This window comes from Leiobunum rupestre, chromosome 11 (genome assembly GCF_980474605.1).
Source record: "Leiobunum rupestre chromosome 11, qqLeiRupe1.1.hap1, whole genome shotgun sequence".
NCBI classification, from domain to species: domain Eukaryota; kingdom Metazoa; phylum Arthropoda; class Arachnida; order Opiliones; family Sclerosomatidae; genus Leiobunum; species Leiobunum rupestre.
The window spans coordinates 107501-124888 of record NC_143394.1 but is presented as its reverse complement, the minus strand read 5'-3'; the positions used below and the strand labels follow the sequence as shown (position 1 = coordinate 124888).

The window sequence follows — 17388 nt, the reverse complement described above, 5'->3', positions numbered from 1 at the left end:
TCTCTTCATTTTGTTTACAATGTGTCAGGGAATGTAGTATTAGTGGGTTGTTGAAGTGCAAACTGACATTTTCTAATTTAGTTTAGTCTCAAATAAGCCTTCGGTGTCCAAATTTTGTCCTTCACTACTGGGGCTCATATCTTACCCTAGCGAGCAATTCCCGTAAAAATCTACATGGGACGGGTCGATATTTTTGAGTCCTGTTGTGAATTACCTAGTCAATTCCCAAAGCCGGTAAAAACCCAAAGCGGTTTCGCAACTACCCTTTATTTGAGTTAAAAATCCGGTTTGTTGTTTATAACTGAATTGTAAGTGTTGTTTTTCACCCATCCAATTTTTTTTCCAGATTTCTTGAGATCTTTCGAGCTTGAAACTCAATTGAAAATCCATTGACCAAGTAGGCCACCGGGCAAGGGGCTTCTTGAGCGTCGCGAAACCTACAGAAGGATAATTTGAGGGGAAATAAGCTGGTCTTGAAGCCTTTTCATAAAAAAAAAAGGTGGATTCAGTTATTCTCGTTGAAGATTTGAGGTCAGATTTTTAATTTGATGCCCTACCTCCCGAAACCAGGTTGGTTTTTGTAACGTTCCGTGAAGGATTTATATGTGTTTCGTTCCTAATTTGTGACTTAATGCTGTTTTTAAAATGGACACTTATTACCTGAACTGTGAGGTTACTAACTGAACAGTAAATTTTTTTTAATAGAAAGCTGTCTGCCGCTAAGCGAAAAACGTTTGGTTTCTCGAAATAGCCCTTTTGTCTATGGTGCTCTAGTTAAAAATTATTAATAATAATACTAATAACCCTTATTTTATAAGTAAAATTTCGTGGTCCTATAGCGGGTAGACTCATTTGATTGTTAGTATTGTTTTGAGGTTATGAATACGTGAGCTTACCTCAAAGCGAAACCCACCATTGCTATATCAGTTAGCAAAATTTGACCTTATATATGACAAAATGTCAGTTTTATTTTCGTTGGTTTGGTGGGTGGGAATTGACAGATTGTGATGGAGTACAAATTTATTTTTTAGGGTTTACACCAAGCTGGTCAGTTCCGGCAGTTGCTATCCAAACTTGCTTTTCCCACGGCCAAGTCTTAACCCCTAACAACTTCTAGATTGGTTCTCCTGGGAACTGGAAGATTTTCACCCCAGGCTTTTCGGTGGAAGGTTGAACGAGGTTGGTTTTTATTTTGACCGTTGTATCTTTAGGTAGGTGTTTGACTTCCAAAGTATCTTTTATCCCAGTGTCAGAAAGATGGATGTATCTCTTAATTTTGTTGACAATGTGTCAGGGAATGTAGTATTAGTGGGTTGTTGAAGTGCAAACTGACTTTTTCTAATTTAGTTTAGTCTCAAATAAGCCTTCGGTGTCCAAATTTTGTTTTTCACTACTGGGGCCCATATCTTACCCTAGCGAGTAATATCCGTAAAAATCTACACGGGACGGGTCGATATTTTTGAGTCCTGTAGTGAATTACCTAGTCAATTCCCAAAGCCGGTAAAAACCCAAAGCGATTTCGCAACTACCCTTTATTTGAGTTAAAAATCCGGTTTGTTGTTTATAACTGAATTGTAAGTGTTGTTTTTCACCCATCCAATTTTTTTTCCAGATTTCTTGAGATCTTTCGAGCTTGAAACTCGATTGGGAATCCATTGACCAAGTAGGCCACCGGGCAAGGGGCTTCTTGAGCGTCGCGAAACCTACAGAAGGATAATTTGAGGGGAAATAAGCTGGTTTGAAGCCTTTTCATAAAAAAAAGGTGGATTCAGTTATTCTCGTTGAAGATTTGAGATCAGATTTTTAATTTGATGCCCTACCTCCCGAAACCAGGTTGGTTTTTGTAACGTTCCGTGAAGGATTGATATGTTTCGTTCCTAATTTGTGACTTAATGCTGTTTTTAAAATGGACACTTATTACCTGAACTGTGAGGTTACTAACTGAACAGTAAATTTTTTTTAATAGAAAGCTGTCTGCCGCTAAGCGAAAAACGTTTGGTTTCTCGAAATAGCCCTTTTGTCTATGGTGCTCTAGTTAAAAATTATTAATAATAATACTAATAACCCTTATTTTATAAGTAAAATTTCGTGGGTCTATAGCGGGTAGACTCATTTGATTGTTAGTATTGTTTTGAGGTTATGAATACGTGAGCTTATCTCAAAGCGAAACCCACCATTGCTATATCAGTTAGCAAAATTTTACCTTATATATGACAAAATGTCAGTTTTATTTTCGTTGGTTTGGTGGGTGGGAATTGACAGATTGTGATGGAGTACAAATTTATTTTTTAGGGTTTACACCAAGCTGGTCAGTTCCGTCAGTTGCTATCCAAACTTGCTTTTCCCACGGCCAAGTCTTAATCCCTAACAACTTCTAGATTGGTTCTCCTGGGAACTGGAAGGGTTTCACCCCAGGCTTTTCGGTGGAAGGTTGAACGAGGTTGGTTTTTATTTTGACCGTTGTATCTTTAGGTAGGTGTTTGACTTCCAAAGTATCTTTTATCCCAGTGTCAGAAAGATGGATGTATCTCTTAATTTTGTTGACAATGTGTCAGGGAATGTAGTATTAGTGGGTTGTTGAAGTGCAAACTGACATTTTCTAATTTAGTTTAGTCTCAAATAAGCCTTCGGTGTCCAAATTTTGTCCTTCACTACTGGGGCCCATATCTTACCCTAGCGAGTAATATCCGTAAAAATCTACACGGGACGGGTCGATATTTTTGAGTCCTGTAGTGAATTACCTAGTCAATTCCCAAAGCCGGTAAAAACCCAAAGCGGTTTCGCAACTACCCTTTATTTGAGTTAAAAATCCGGTTTGTTGTTTATAACTGAATTGTAAGTGTTGTTTTTCACCCATCCAATTTTTTTTCCAGATTTCTTGAGATCTTTCGAGCTTGAAACTCAATTGGGAATCCATTAACCAAGTAGGCCACCGGGCAAGGGGCTTCTTGAGCGTCGCGAAACCTACAGAAGGATAATTTGAGGGGAAATAAGCTGGTCTTGAAGCCTTTTCATAAAAAAAAAGGTGGATTCAGTTATTCTCGTTGAAGATTTGAGGTCAGATTTTTAATTTGATGCCCTACCTCCCGAAACCAGGTTGGTTTTTGTAACGTTCCGTGAAGGATTGATATGTGTTTCGTTCCTAATTTGTGACTTAATGCTGTTTTTAAAATGGACACTTATTACCTGAACTGTGAGGTTACTAACTGAACAGTAAATTTTTTTTAATAGAAAGCTGTCTGCCGCTAAGCGAAAAACGTTTGGTTTCTCGAAATAGCCCTTTTGTCTATGGTGCTCTAGTTAAAAATTATTAATAATAATAATAATAACCCTTATTTTATAAGTGAAATTTCGTGGTCCTATAGCGGGTAGACTCATTTGATTGTTAGTATTGTTGTGAGGTTATGAATACGTGAGCTTATCTCAAAGCGAAACCCACCATTGCTATATCAGTTAGCAAAATTTTACCTTATATATGACAAAATGTCAGTTTTATTTTCGTTGGTTTGGTGGGTGGGAATTGACAGATTGTGATGGAGTACAAATTTATTTTTTAGGGTTTACACCAAGCTGGTCAGTTCCGTCAGTTGCTATCCAAACTTGCTTTTCCCACGGCCAAGTCTTAATCTCTAACAACTTCTAGATTGGTTCTCCTGGGAACTGGAAGGGTTTCACCCCAGGCTTTTCGGTGGAAGGTTGAACGAGGTTGGTTTTTATTTTGACCGTTGTATCTTTAGGTAGGTGTTTGACTTCCAAAGTATCTTTTATCCCGGTGTCAGAAAGATGGATGTATCTCTTCATTTTGTTTACAATGTGTCAGGGAATGTAGTATTAGTGGGTTGTTGAAGTGCAAACTGACATTTTCTAATTTAGTTTAGTCTCAAATAAGCCTTCGGTGTCCAAATTTTGTCCTTCACTACTGGGGCTCATATCTTACCCTAGCGAGCAATTCCCGTAAAAATCTACATGGGACGGGTCGATATTTTTGAGTCCTGTTGTGAATTACCTAGTCAATTCCCAAAGCCGGTAAAAACCCAAAGCGGTTTCGCAACTACCCTTTATTTGAGTTAAAAATCCGGTTTGTTGTTTATAACTGAATTGTAAGTGTTGTTTTTCACCCATCCAATTTTTTTTCCAGATTTCTTGAGATCTTTCGAGCTTGAAACTCAATTGGGAATCCATTAACCAAGTAGGCCACCGGGCAAGGGGCTTCTTGAGCGTCGCGAAACCTACAGAAGGATAATTTGAGGGGAAATAAGCTGGTCTTGAAGCCTTTTCATAAAAAAAAGGTGGATTCAGTTATTCTCGTTGAAGATTTGAGATCAGATTTTTAATTTGATGTTCTACCTCCCGAAACCAGGTTGGTTTTTGTAACGTTCCGTGAAGGATTGATATGTGTTTCGTTCCTAATTTGTGACTTAATGCTGTTTTTAAAATGGACACTTATTACCTGAACTGTGAGGTTACTAACTGAACAGTAAATTTTTTTTAATAGAAAGCTGTCTGCCGCTAAGCGAAAAACGTTTGGTTTCTCGAAATAGCCCTTTTGTCTATGGTGCTCTAGTTAAAAATTATTAATAATAATAATAATAACCCTTATTTTATAAGTAAAATTTCGTGGTCCTATAGCGGGTAGACTCATTTGATTGTTAGTATTGTTTTGAGGTTATGAATACGTGAGCTTATCTCAAAGCGAAACCCACCATTGCTATATCAGTTAGCAAAATTTTACCTTATATATGACAAAATGTCAGTTTTATTTTCGTTGGTTTGGTGGGTGGGAATTGACAGATTGTGATGGAGTACAAATTTATTTTTTAGGGTTTACACCAAGCTGGTCAGTTCCGTCAGTTGCTATCCACACTTGCTTTTCCCACGGCCAAGTCTTAATCCCTAACAACTTCTAGATTGGTTCTCCTGGGAACTGGAAGGGTTTCACCCCAGGCTTTTCGGTGGAAGGTTGAACGAGGTTGGTTTTTATTTTGACCGTTGTATCTTTAGGTAGGTGTTTGACTTCCAAAGTATCTTTTATCCCAGTGTCAGAAAGATGGATGTATCTCTTCATTTTGTTTACAATGTGTCAGGGAATGTAGTATTAGTGGGTTGTTGAAGTGCAAACTGACATTTTCTAATTTAGTTTAGTCTCAAATAAGCCTTCGGTGTCCAAATTTTGTCTTTCACTACTGGGGCTCATATCTTACCCAAGCGAGCAATTCCCGTAAAAATCTACATGGGACGGGTCGATATTTTTGAGTCCTGTTGTGAATTACCTAGTCAATTCCCAAAGCCGGTAAAAACCCAAAGCGATTTCGCAACTACCCTTTATTTGAGTTAAAAATCCGGTTTGTTGTTTATAACTGAATTGTAAGTGTTGTTTTTCACCCATCCAATTTTTTTTCCAGATTTCTTGAGATCTTTCGAGCTTGAAACTCAATTGGGAATCCATTGACCAAGTAGGCCACCGGGCAAGGGGCTTCTTGAGCGTCGCGAAACCTACAGAAGGATAATTTGAGGGGAAATAAGCTGGTCTTGAAGCCTTTTCATAAAAAAAAAAGGTGGATTCAGTTATTCTCGTTGAAGATTTGAGGTCAGATTTTTAATTTGATGCCCTACCTCCCGAAACCAGGTTGGTTTTTGTAACGTTCCGTGAAGGATTGATATGTGTTTCGTTCCTAATTTGTGACTTAATGCTGTTTTTAAAATGGACACTTATTACCTGAACTGTGAGGTTACTAACTGAACAGTAAATTTTTTTTAATAGAAAGCTGTCTGCCGCTAAGCGAAAAACGTTTGGTTTCTCGAAATAGCCCTTTTGTCTATGGTGCTCTAGTTAAAAATTATTAATAATAATAATAATAACCCTTATTTTATAAGTGAAATTTCGTGGTCCTATAGCGGGTAGACTCATTTGATTGTTAGTATTGTTTTGAGGTTATGAATACGTGAGCTTATCTCAAAGCGAAACCCACCATTGCTATATCAGTTAGCAAAATTTTACCTTACATATGACAAAATGTCAGTTTTATTTTCGTTATTTTGGTGGGTGGGAATTGACAGATTGTGATGGAGTACAAATTTATTTTTTAGGGTTTACACCAAGCTGGTCAGTTCCGTCAGTTGCTATCCAAACTTGCTTTTCCCACGGCCAAGTCTTAATCCCTAACAACTTCTAGATTGGTTCTCCTGGGAACTGGAAGGGTTTCACCCCAGGCTTTTCGGTGGAAGGTTGAACGAGGTTGGTTTTTATTTTGACCGTTGTATCTTTAGGTAGGTGTTTGACTTCCAAAGTATCTTTTATCCCAGTGTCAGAAAGATGGATGTATCTCTTCATTTTGTTTACAATGTGTCAGGGAATGTAGTATTAGTGGGTTGTTGAAGTGCAAACTGACATTTTCTAATTTAGTTTAGTCTCAAATAAGCCTTCGGTGTCCAAATTTTGTCTTTCACTACTGGGGCTCATATCTTACCCAAGCGAGCAATTCCCGTAAAAATCTACATGGGACGGGTCGATATTTTTGAGTCCTGTTGTGAATTACCTAGTCAATTCCCAAAGCCGGTAAAAACCCAAAGCGGTTTCGCAACTACCCTTTATTTGAGTTAAAAATCCGGTTTGTTGTTTATAACTGAATTGTAAGTGTTGTTTTTCACCCATCCAATTTTTTTTCCAGATTTCTTGAGATCTTTCGAGCTTGAAACTCGATTGGGAATCCATTGACCAAGTAGGCCACCGGGCAAGGGGCTTCTTGAGCGTCGCGAAACCTACAAAAGGATAATTTGAGGGGAAATAAGCTGGTCTTGAAGCCTTTTCATAAAAAAAAGGTGGATTCAGTTATTCTCGTTGAAGATTTGAGATCAGATTTTTAATTTGATGCCCTACCTCCCGAAACCAGGTTGGTTTTTGTAACGTTCCGTGAAGGATTGATATGTGTTTCGTTCCTAATTTGTGACTTAATGCTGTTTTTAAAATGGACACTTATTACCTGAACTGTGAGGTTACTAACTGAACAGTAAATTTTTTTAATAGAAAGCTGTCTGCCGCTAAGCGAAAAACGTTTGGTTTCTCGAAATAGCCCTTTTGTCTATGGTGCTCTAGTTAAAAATTATTAATAATAATAATAATAACCCTTATTTTATAAGTAAAATTTCGTGGTCCTATAGCGGGTAGACTCATTTGATTGTTAGTATTGTTTTGAGGTTATGAATACGTGAGCTTATCTCAAAGCGAAACCCACCAGTGCTATATCAGTTAGCAAAATTTTACCTTATATATGACAAAATGTCAGTTTTATTTTCGTTGGTTTGGTGGGTGGGAATTGACAAATTGTGATGGAGTACAAATTTATTTTTTAGGGTTTACACCAAGCTGGTCAGTTCCGTCAGTTGCTATCCAAACTTGCTTTTCCCACGGCCAAGTCTTAATCCCTAACAACTTCTAGATTGGTTCTCCTGGGAACTGGAAGGGTTTCACCCCAGGCTTTTCGGTGGAAGGTTGAACGAGGTTGGTTTTTATTTTGACCGTTGTATCTTTAGGTAGGTGTTTGACTTCCAAAGTATCTTTTATCCCAGTGTCAGAAAGATGGATGTATCTCTTAATTTTGTTTACAATGTGTCAGGGAATGTAGTATTAGTGGGTTGTTGAAGTGCAAACTGACATTTTCTAATTTAGTTTAGTCTCAAATAAGCCTTCGGTGTCCAAATTTTGTCTTTCACTACTGGGGCTCATATCTTACCCAAGCGAGCAATTCCCGTAAAAATCTACATGGGACGAGTCGATATTTTTGAGTCCAGTAGTGAATTACCTAGTCAATTCCCAGTGCGTAGTGATATTGGAAGCATTGACATGCTCATCGAGCTTCAGGACTTGGGAGAGGAGTGCGATCGGGCGGGTGACGTGTGCGCTACTCCAGTCAGAGAGAATGGCGCCGGCGTCGTACGACAGTTGGCAAATGGCAGTCAAGTTAGCACATCTGCACACTTCCGAAGTAGGGCAGAGTGGATGCCATCGGGGCCAGCGGCATTGAAGAGCTTGACCGTCTTGAGCAGTTTCCGAATACCAGGTACAGAGAATTGGACGGGGTCCATAGTTTGGGCCCTCCGGGGCAGGAGAGGAACCGAGTCGCAGTTATATTCAGGAAACGTTTTTTGGAAGGAATCTGCAAGCAGGTTAGCCTTATCGGCGGCAGGCGTGTAAAGAGTCAAGCCCACCTTGAGGTCTGGGACAGAAGACGTCTTGTTTTTACTGAGAGACGAGCTATATAAAGCGCTTCCGGTAAGAATCTAGGTCTGAGGCAACCAGATCCAAATGGCGAGTGCGTGCAGCCCGGAGCGCAAACTTTACGATTACACGGTGCCGAGAGAAGTGCCTCCTGTTAGCTTCACTAGGATGAAGTTTGGTTCGGTTGAATCGGGGTTTAGATATGCGATCAACCGACGAAGCGAAGGACCCACCCAGGGCAAGTTGTGGCGCGATGATATCTTCTTTACGGGCACATGAGCCGCCGTGGCAGCCTCAATGGCTGACCGGAGGGTGCCACAAGATTCCTGGACCGGAGGAGGGAACCGAATGGTTGAGAGTTGAGCGGAGATAGCCATGAAGTCGGCACAGATAAGGTATAAGACCGAGCGAGGCGTTACCAAAGCAGGGGGATTCACCCCCCAGATAGGGCAGAGGAGCAAGTCATGGTCGCTAATACCCGGAAGGTGAGTGACTGCCCCCAGAAGGCCAGGGTTCGAGACAAGGATAAGATCGAGGATATTCCCACCGTTTGTGTTGTCGCGTGTGGGCTCCAGGACACACTGCGTCAGATTGGCGGACAGCATGGCGTGAAGGAAGTTGGTGTCTTCCGCGGTGGTATTAGTCAGGGATGTCCGGTCAAGTTTAGGATAGTTGAAATCGCCGACTATAATGAGGTCCGATTCGGCATCAGAGAGACGGGTGATGAGATTGTGGATGCGTCTGTTATAAGCAGTTTTAGCTGATGGCGGCCGGTAGACACACAGACCCGGAGGCAGGAGGAGCCGATAGTAATCCTGGCAGCCACAGCCTTAACTTCCGTGTGGAGATCAAGTGGGAAGGAGCGTAACCTACTGTCAATGGCGAGGCAAACCCCGCCGCCGTTTTTAATTCTGTCCTTTCTGAAGACGTTGAACGTAGGGCCAAAAAGCTTAAGGGAAGATAATGAGGTGTCCAGGTGCGTCTCATTGAGCGCGAGTATAGAAGGTTGGAGAGTGTCAGTGAAGGCCTGGAGGGCGAGTTGCTTATTTGTGAGAGAACACAGATTAGTGTACAAAAGGGTTATCCCAGTTGTCGGAAGTCACTCTTGTGGGTGGGTCTTGGGCAAGTCAGGCTGCTTGCTAGCGGGAAAGCGATAGAAGGCAACTGTGATGCCTTTGGCCCAATTATCAGGTATCCTGGGCCGGGAGATCGACCTTGAAAGAGCTGAGGGTTTGCGGCTTGGCGGCCTCCAACACTGAGACGGAGAGTGGGTGAAGCCCAAGCTTAAACAGATGGTCCTCGACGTGGGCGGCCCTGGCTGTCACGTGAGCCTTCAATACGAGGAGGTTTTTGGTGAGTTTAGCGGCTAGATGAGACCATACTGGATCGTCTCTCGTGGCCGATTGAGTTACAGGGCGTCTAGACTTGGCCTTTTCGCTGGATCAAGGAACGCTGTCTGGAAGTCATTTTTGCCCAAACCCTTGACATAAGCGTCCAGGTCGGGACTTTTAACTGATGTGTGCAGACAAGAGAGGTATATCTTTGTAGCGGGGTCCGCGGCAAGAAGGCCACTAGGCAGCCCCTCAGTTGCTAATCCAATGATGGTACTCTTGCGTTTATTGGCTGACGCAGGCTTTCGACGACATTTCTGGTGCCGTTCGCAGGGCGGCTCGTCTGCAACCTTATCACGGGTCGCGTCACGGATACCCGGCTGGGCCGATGAGCGAGCAGAAGATGGTTCCTGGGGCGAAAGTAGCTGCTTCACAGCAGTAGCAGAGGGTTGCTAAGGATTTGATAAAAAGCTCCATGGAGCCGGCTCTGGCCCCAGATGCAAAACAGCCGCGGCCGCACAAGGGGGGTGAGTGAGCGGGGCCGGTGGCAGCGGTAAGCAGGAGATTTTTCGACGGAGCTCTGTATTCTCGACTTCGAGGGATTGGACCCGTTTAAGCATAGCAGTTTGGTGTTTTCCACCATAAGGAGCTTTTTCTATAGGAGGAAGGGCAGATTTACACAGCCATTGCACGCCCAGTACCAGCCGTGAAAGTACGTGCAGAGAAGCATCTTTCCTGCGGATGCATCTTTTCTGCCGAGCCAGCAATCAACGTGTCAATGCAGCACGGGCGCCGGCGGGGAATCCAGAGGAGCATCCGCTACAGAGGGGGGAACTTTCCCATCGCCAGTTTCCGTGGCGGCGGCTGGCTGAGAGGGAGAACCGTTCGCGGCCCCGTTATGCGAGAGGGATTGGTTTTGCAACATTGTTGAGCGATGACGTCGACGCGGGAGAGAGCGTCCCCCGGAGAAAAAATAAGATAAGAACTAAGCCTTGGCGGCCACGCTAGCAGCAGGAGTAAGCTTAAAGCTTAATTTAAAGCGGCCGAGCATAAGCGAAAAGAACTCAGAAAGCTATCCTGACCATTTATAATCAAAAAACGAGAATCTAGGAACATTTAGGAACTAAAACAAACTCACGAAAGAAAGCGGCGTGGCTTCAATTTTGGCTGACACAAGGTACACCTTTCAAAAAGTCTTCAGCCGTTGCCCTTGTTGGCTGTACTTAATTTAATTTTTCTCAAATTCTATAAAAGGTAGAGCGATGAAACCAATTGCACTGTTATTTTTAAATTATTTTCTATTATTATCAAAATGTGTTTTTCGCGAATCATGGAAATTTTCGTGGAAAACGGAAATTGTCATTTTGAAAACTTTTTCATTATAAGTGCTACGCCCCTTAAACGAACTCGGAGTGGTTGATTCATGTTTAGGAAGTGTCATTTATATCTCTACAGGGTGTTTTGAATTGCTCTGACTGGGCATTGTTTTTCAGAAACTGCAAGAGAGATAGAGTTGCGAAATTTTCAGGGTATTATTTCTAGTGTGGGATCGCTTTAAAGGGATAATGAAAAGCTTATATAACTTATATTATATCTATTCCTACTTCTAAATTAAGTATACAAATGATACTCACGGTTAAAAAAAATTCAATTCGATTTTTAAAACAATTTTAACTTTTGCAAAAAAGGGCCTTGGCCTTTCGGTCGGCTAAGTTCTGTATTTCGCGCGAATTCCGAAATATAGCACCCGGCCAATCACAGAGCGTTTCCCCTTTTCAAAGCGCCGGCCAATGAGACGTCGCATTTGAGTCCAAGTCCCCTACTTATATTTAATCATTGAATTTCGACATTCGGGAATTAATCTCAGACTTTATTTGAGAGAGAGTTTATAAAACTTTAATAGCATTAAATATTACGTTATATTTAGTGATTTTAAGAATACGAACAGCCTTTTTTGGTAATTTTTTAAATGTATTATTGAAATCAATATAGAGAATTTCCTATAACTTTAAACCCTTTGCCTAGATTTAACAAGATGCCTGGAGGATCATATAAATGTGCAGTTTTTAACTGTAATAATACTCAGCGAAACGTACAAACGAGGATTCCCTGCCAGTAAATATTCACACATTTCCTAATGATCCACAACTTAAAAGCCAATGGATTAAACTATTGGGAAGGTTTGAAGATTGGGTTCCTTATTCTAGTTTATGAGTGTGTTCAGACCATTTTAGTGATGATTGTTACAAAATTAACTCTAAGGGTGTAAAAAAACATCTGAAACATGGCTCTGTACCTAATGTTTTGGATTCAACACAAGCTAGGTTTTAAAGAACCATTTGGTGCACCTATAATGTTTTCTTCACCCATTGAGCCAAGTGAGAATACTTCCCAAGATTCAGAGTCAGAAGATGAAGATTTACAAGAAGAGCCGGTGCCATTACCAATTTATTCTGCTCAAGACACTGAATCAGGCAAAACCGATGAAACCCACGTACGAAGCCAGTAGCGAGACTTTAAGTGCTGATCAAGAGAGCGAGGAATTTCAATCTTTCGAGTATGATATTTCAAATATAATTAAAGTTGTCAAAATTTTGCATCCACAAATTTAAATAAACTTTTTATTACAGAGAGACGTTTCAATCTGAACGTTATCCAAGAAGAATCAACCAGCAGGGCGAAGAAGAATTTTACGAGGCTTATCCTAAAGGTAAAACTGGTGAAGCCACTGCAAAAGTTATTTTGGAAGAAAACACTTATGGTGAGTGAATAAAAATTCTTTGGTAACCATATTTTGTAATAAATATAATTTCCTTTTTTCCAGAATATGTCCAAACACTTTGAAAATGCCTTGGCAATGCAAAAGGCTTTGACCTAATGGTACCTTATTTTAAAGCTACTACGTTAGCATTTAAATACTCGGATGGAGTAGAGAAGAGTGAAATTGTAGCTAAGAAACGTAGTAGATTTCAATGAAACGTGTGAAAATTGCCAAAATTAAAAAAAAATTATTTTGAATTTAAGCATTAAAATTTATCAAACACAATATGATTATAAGAAGTAACTCACTCGTGAATATTCTAATCATACATCTATGTCTGTACAATTGACCACGACATTCCGATACGTCAAGATGCATGCATGCCCAACTGTCTTTTTCGAATCTCCTGACAACATAAACTTTCTGTGGCTGTGGGCATTTCCTTACATTTGTTGCATCGGCACCTAATTTGGATACAGGAGTTAATCAGGAGGCTATAACCAAAGATTACTTATCTCACCAGTTTGTATTTCCAATACATTCATTATTCACATCTACATTTATTTCGTTATTTTCCTCTTCATCCTCACTTTCACTAGTCCTATTTCTATTTAGATTTTGGGCTAACCTTGGCTCGAACATATATGGCTGGGCACCTAAATATTCCTCTTCCATATTTTTTGGTTTTTAAAAGCTGTAGCAATCATAAAAATCACCGTCTGCTTAGTTAAAATTACCAAGAAAGTGACAAATATATTAGAAAAAGGCTTAGCTGACGCAGGATGGCTGGCGAGAGATGCATCTGTCTGTTTACCTTCTCGACTCGGACTCAAATGCGATGTCTCATTGGCCGGCGCTTTGAAAAGGGGAAACGCTCTGTGATTGGCCGGCATTGCTGCACGCCTCGTGTTGGACTCGGGCTCGTTTCAAAGTTTTTACAGAAATGTTTAAGTGCTCGTCTCGGGCTCAATTTAAGGGAAAATATTGTACAGGCTCAGCTCAGACTCAGTTAAAATGACAATATTTGAAACGGCTTGTCTCGGACTCGTGTTAAGGTTTATTTTTTCTTTGGACTCACCTTAGTCTCTTTTGTTTTACATTTTTTCGCTCGTCTCGTCTCGAGCTCAATTTTCTTAAGTTAACGAATTTGGACTCGTCTCGGGCTCGTCTCACCTAAACAATTCGTTTTGGACTTGTCTCGTACTAGGTCTCTGAATGGAGACGCTGAATAACGTGCATCCTGATTTACGTGGAAAATGACAGCGACTTGAATAACGTGGAAACTGAACAACGTTGAAACTGAACAACGTGGAAACTGAACAACGTGGAAACTGAATAACGTGGAAACTGAATAGCGTGGAAACTGAATAACGTGGAAATGTTTCCCCTTGTTGTTGCTAAAAGTCGCCACTGACTGAATTTCAAAGGCGTCGTTTTCCATTTAAACAAGTTGGGCAAAATCATACAAATTGTTTCGCTTTCTGAATTATTTAGTGAAAAATGTATTATTGCTTCTTCTCTTTTCTCGAAATTCTTTTTAATTGATAATTATAGGGCCTATTTATGCATGACAGATTTTTGGGGGCAAAAGTATAAAGACGGCCCTGACCATAGTTTTAAAACAAAAATAAATAAATTTTATAAAAAAAGATTTTATGTAACGAAAATTTCTTAAAAAAAGGTTAATTAACAAAGAAATATAAATTAAATATTATTATTATATTAATTATCTAAGAACGAGTGACACTATCTGTAGAAAAAGAAATTTTAGACTAGAAATGAAGTTTATGAGTGAACTGGTGGAACAATACTTATCAAAGGAAATGGCGTTATAGCCAATTAGGTTTGAAAATTCACTATACGAGGTAAAATTTATGAAGTCGCAGATTTTTTTAATGAAATTTAAAGAATTATAGTAAAGATCGACTTGGAAAATCCATGCATGTGAGCGGGAGTGGTCAGCGAATGAGCGAAGAGATCTGCATGTGTTTGGAAAATCATTTTGCATCTTACCGAAACTCAATCGCAAGATAACCTCACTGTTTTACCAAATAACTATGATCTTTCTCTCGACAATATATAATTTTTAAATTACTGAAATAAAAAAACAGTCTCACAATCATTAAAATAATATTTTATTTTATAATTCTGATCAGGAATTTGAGAAAAAATCGAGGTCGGAACTCGTTGTAGAAGCGGCTTATTAGACACGGAGTCGGACTCGTTCTCCCTCCCAGGTAATATTTTATTTTATAAATCTGATCCGGAAATTGAGAACAGTTCGAGGTCGGAAGTTATAGCGTCGTGACTGGACTGAAACGGTTGGCGGCGGTGGCGGCGGGACGGAGATAGCTGGCGGTGGCTGGACGGGAACGGGAATGGCTTACAGCGTCAGAACTCTTTGTAATTAATTTTTGATTTTAGTGTTTATATCATAGATAAAAACTAGCCCACGTTGTTTAAAAGTGTTAAAAATTAAAGCTAACTTTTATTCTAAATAAATTTCGAGCGATACCTAAGAATTAAATATAATTTATACAGATCATAGAATCAGTGCTTCCCTAGCTTTTTAAGTCGAAGTAGTAATTATTTGAGAGTTTTAATTGTCACTTGGTGTAATTTATTTATAATGAACTATTGCAAATTTTACAATTTCAAAAAAAAACTGAAGATGGCCCTAATAGTCATCCAGGGAAGTTCTCGGTGGGAAGGTGTGCAGTGACGAAGAGGCATTACATCGTTGAACCGCAACGGCGAAGCGCTGGTTTAAGTAGGAAACTGAGTGATGGATCGAATCCTACGACCTATAGCGTTGGTCAGTTCCAATCGAAGGAGCCAAGAGTTTCGATGGCCTCTGCTTTAAACATATAGTGTTACTCAAGCGCCGAGTATTTGGATCAGCCTGGGTAGCGGCCTGGAAAGGGGCTATTGAAAAATTCAGATTCCCACTGATTTAGATGAAGTCAGTTATATGATTATCTTAGTATTCATTAATTCTTTAAGAATATGTATTGGTAATTTATATTCCCTTTTATAACATATCCAAAACGAATTGAATTTAATAAAACTACGGCACGGAAACTCTACAACATCTAACAAGTGCTGAATGTATGAAGTATTTTGAAGAAGCAAAACTTCAAATAGAAACGTTTGCACGAGAAAAGGAAGTGTGAAGAAAACTGTTAAATCTGAGGGGCAGGTCACTTCCTTGATTAACGACGCACCCCTCGAAAAATTAAATCCGATTTAATCGTGATTACTTTGATTAAATCACGTTTAATCATGATTAGAATGTTTAAATCGGATTTAATCATGTTAAGAATGTTTAATTATTATTTAATCATGATTAAATGTAAAAATTGATTTAATCATGATTAAATGAAAAATCTGATTAAAATAATCAAATCCAGATTGAAATGATTTAATCGCGATTAGAACTTTGAAGGATTATCAGTATGATTATATTGGTGAATGGAATGATTACAATTGTGCGTGATTAGAACGAGCGGATTAGAATAATGTTACATGAAAAAAGTAGTTCCTATTACAATGTTACCTTAGTTATTAAGCTGTGACAACTCGTGCAACTAAGCTGTGACAACTTGTTACAAAGCTGTGATGTTTTCGAATGTTTTAAATAAAAGTTATTTTTTTATCATTTCAATCAAATACATTTACGATAGAACCATCAATATTAAAAATTAATATTAAAATATCGTACTTTAGTGTTGATTTTAATTATAAAATATCAATTCGATCTGGTTAAATGATTTAATCCGGATTAAAAATTAAATCCTGATTAGAATGATTAAATCTTATTTAAATTATGATTAGATTGATTAAATCGTGATTAGATTTTCTAATCTTGATTACCCTGATTTAATCACGATAACCCTGATTTAATCATTTAACTATGATTAAGACGCACCCAAAATGGAAGTGACCGGCCTCTGAGGATTGGGTAGAATGCTGTGGGGCGGCGAGTCTCCGTACGAGTCGCAGTGGTCCTGTTTCCTGGACCTTTGAGGCAACACCGGTGCCAGCTGTGCTGGGTTACGTGGACCGCTGTGTGCACTAACTGGTGGCTTTACCGGTAAGTCGGGGTCCGGCTCTTGTAACCCCATAAAGGCGGTGGCGCACTGGGAGATGTCAAATGGTCCTATCTCCACCTCCGACTTCGGTCAGGTTTGGGCTGGATACTGAGCTTCGGCTCAGGCTAACGGAGTTTGTCTAGGCAAACTGGCCGCCTCGGTGGATAGGGTAGCCAGTTGTGGGGCGGCGGGCCTCCATATGCGGGCACGGCGGTCCTGTTTCCCGGCCTTTTGGAGTGCACCGGGATCTCCGGTGCCAACTGTACTGGGTTACTTGGGCTGCTGTGTGCTCGTCGTTCCCCTTCAGGAGCTCTCTCCAAAGGGTTTGACTCTCTAACTACGTAGGTAGGGTGTCGGCTGGGGTTGCTAGAGCATCTGCTCTCAATCCCTCTGCTGTGCGAAGTTGCGGGCTGGTCGTACCATTGCTGCACCTTCTGCTGGGTTGAGCGGCTTACGTCGAGGGTGCGACCCTCAGTAGTAGGGTTCTACTACCCATGCTGGTTTTGTCACCTGTCCCGGCTTGTGGACGCTGGCGTAGGGCATTCTGATGATAGACCTCCGGTGGTGTGGTTTAAATCTTACCGGTACACCGGGCTACCAATTCTGGCGCGTCGTTCCCCTTTAGGAGCTCTTTCTGAAGGTTGTGGCTCTACCTACGTAGGTAGGGAAAAAAACACAATTCCAAAATGTTTTGGAAGGTAAAAAAAAAGTTACTTATAAAAATCCCTAAAAATATTCGGGATCAAAATTATCGGCAGCGGCACACATAAAAGTAAAATATCGGCTTTCCCTCCAATGAACGGGTAAATTGGCTACAGTAGAGTTGTTTAAATCGTTTGAAGCTCTTGCTGCCTGTTTAGGGAGCTTATATTGTTTTGGAAAGCCCAAAATGTGTGTAACTCTTAATTATAAAGATCTCACCCCTTGAGCATTTCGTATGTTTAATCCTAATAATGCAACCTCTTTACCGGCGGTTCGTTAGACCTCAGC

The 17388-nt window shown here is 40.2% G+C and overlaps 1 long non-coding RNA gene across 2 annotated transcripts; it reads left to right on the top strand.

Moving 5' to 3' along the window:
- The first annotated feature begins 1126 nt into the window (after positions 1 to 1126).
- Positions 1127 to 12480, top strand: LOC149921056 (uncharacterized). Of its 2 annotated transcripts, none has more exons than XR_016477426.1 (4): positions 1127 to 1179; positions 11572 to 12103; positions 12177 to 12307; positions 12371 to 12480. It is a non-coding gene; the product is annotated as an uncharacterized LOC149921056 (long non-coding RNA). The 2 variants fall into 2 exon arrangements; XR_016477427.1 differs by lacking the exon at positions 1127 to 1179 and adding an exon at positions 7341 to 7498.
- The last annotated feature ends 4908 nt before the right edge of the window (positions 12481 to 17388 follow it).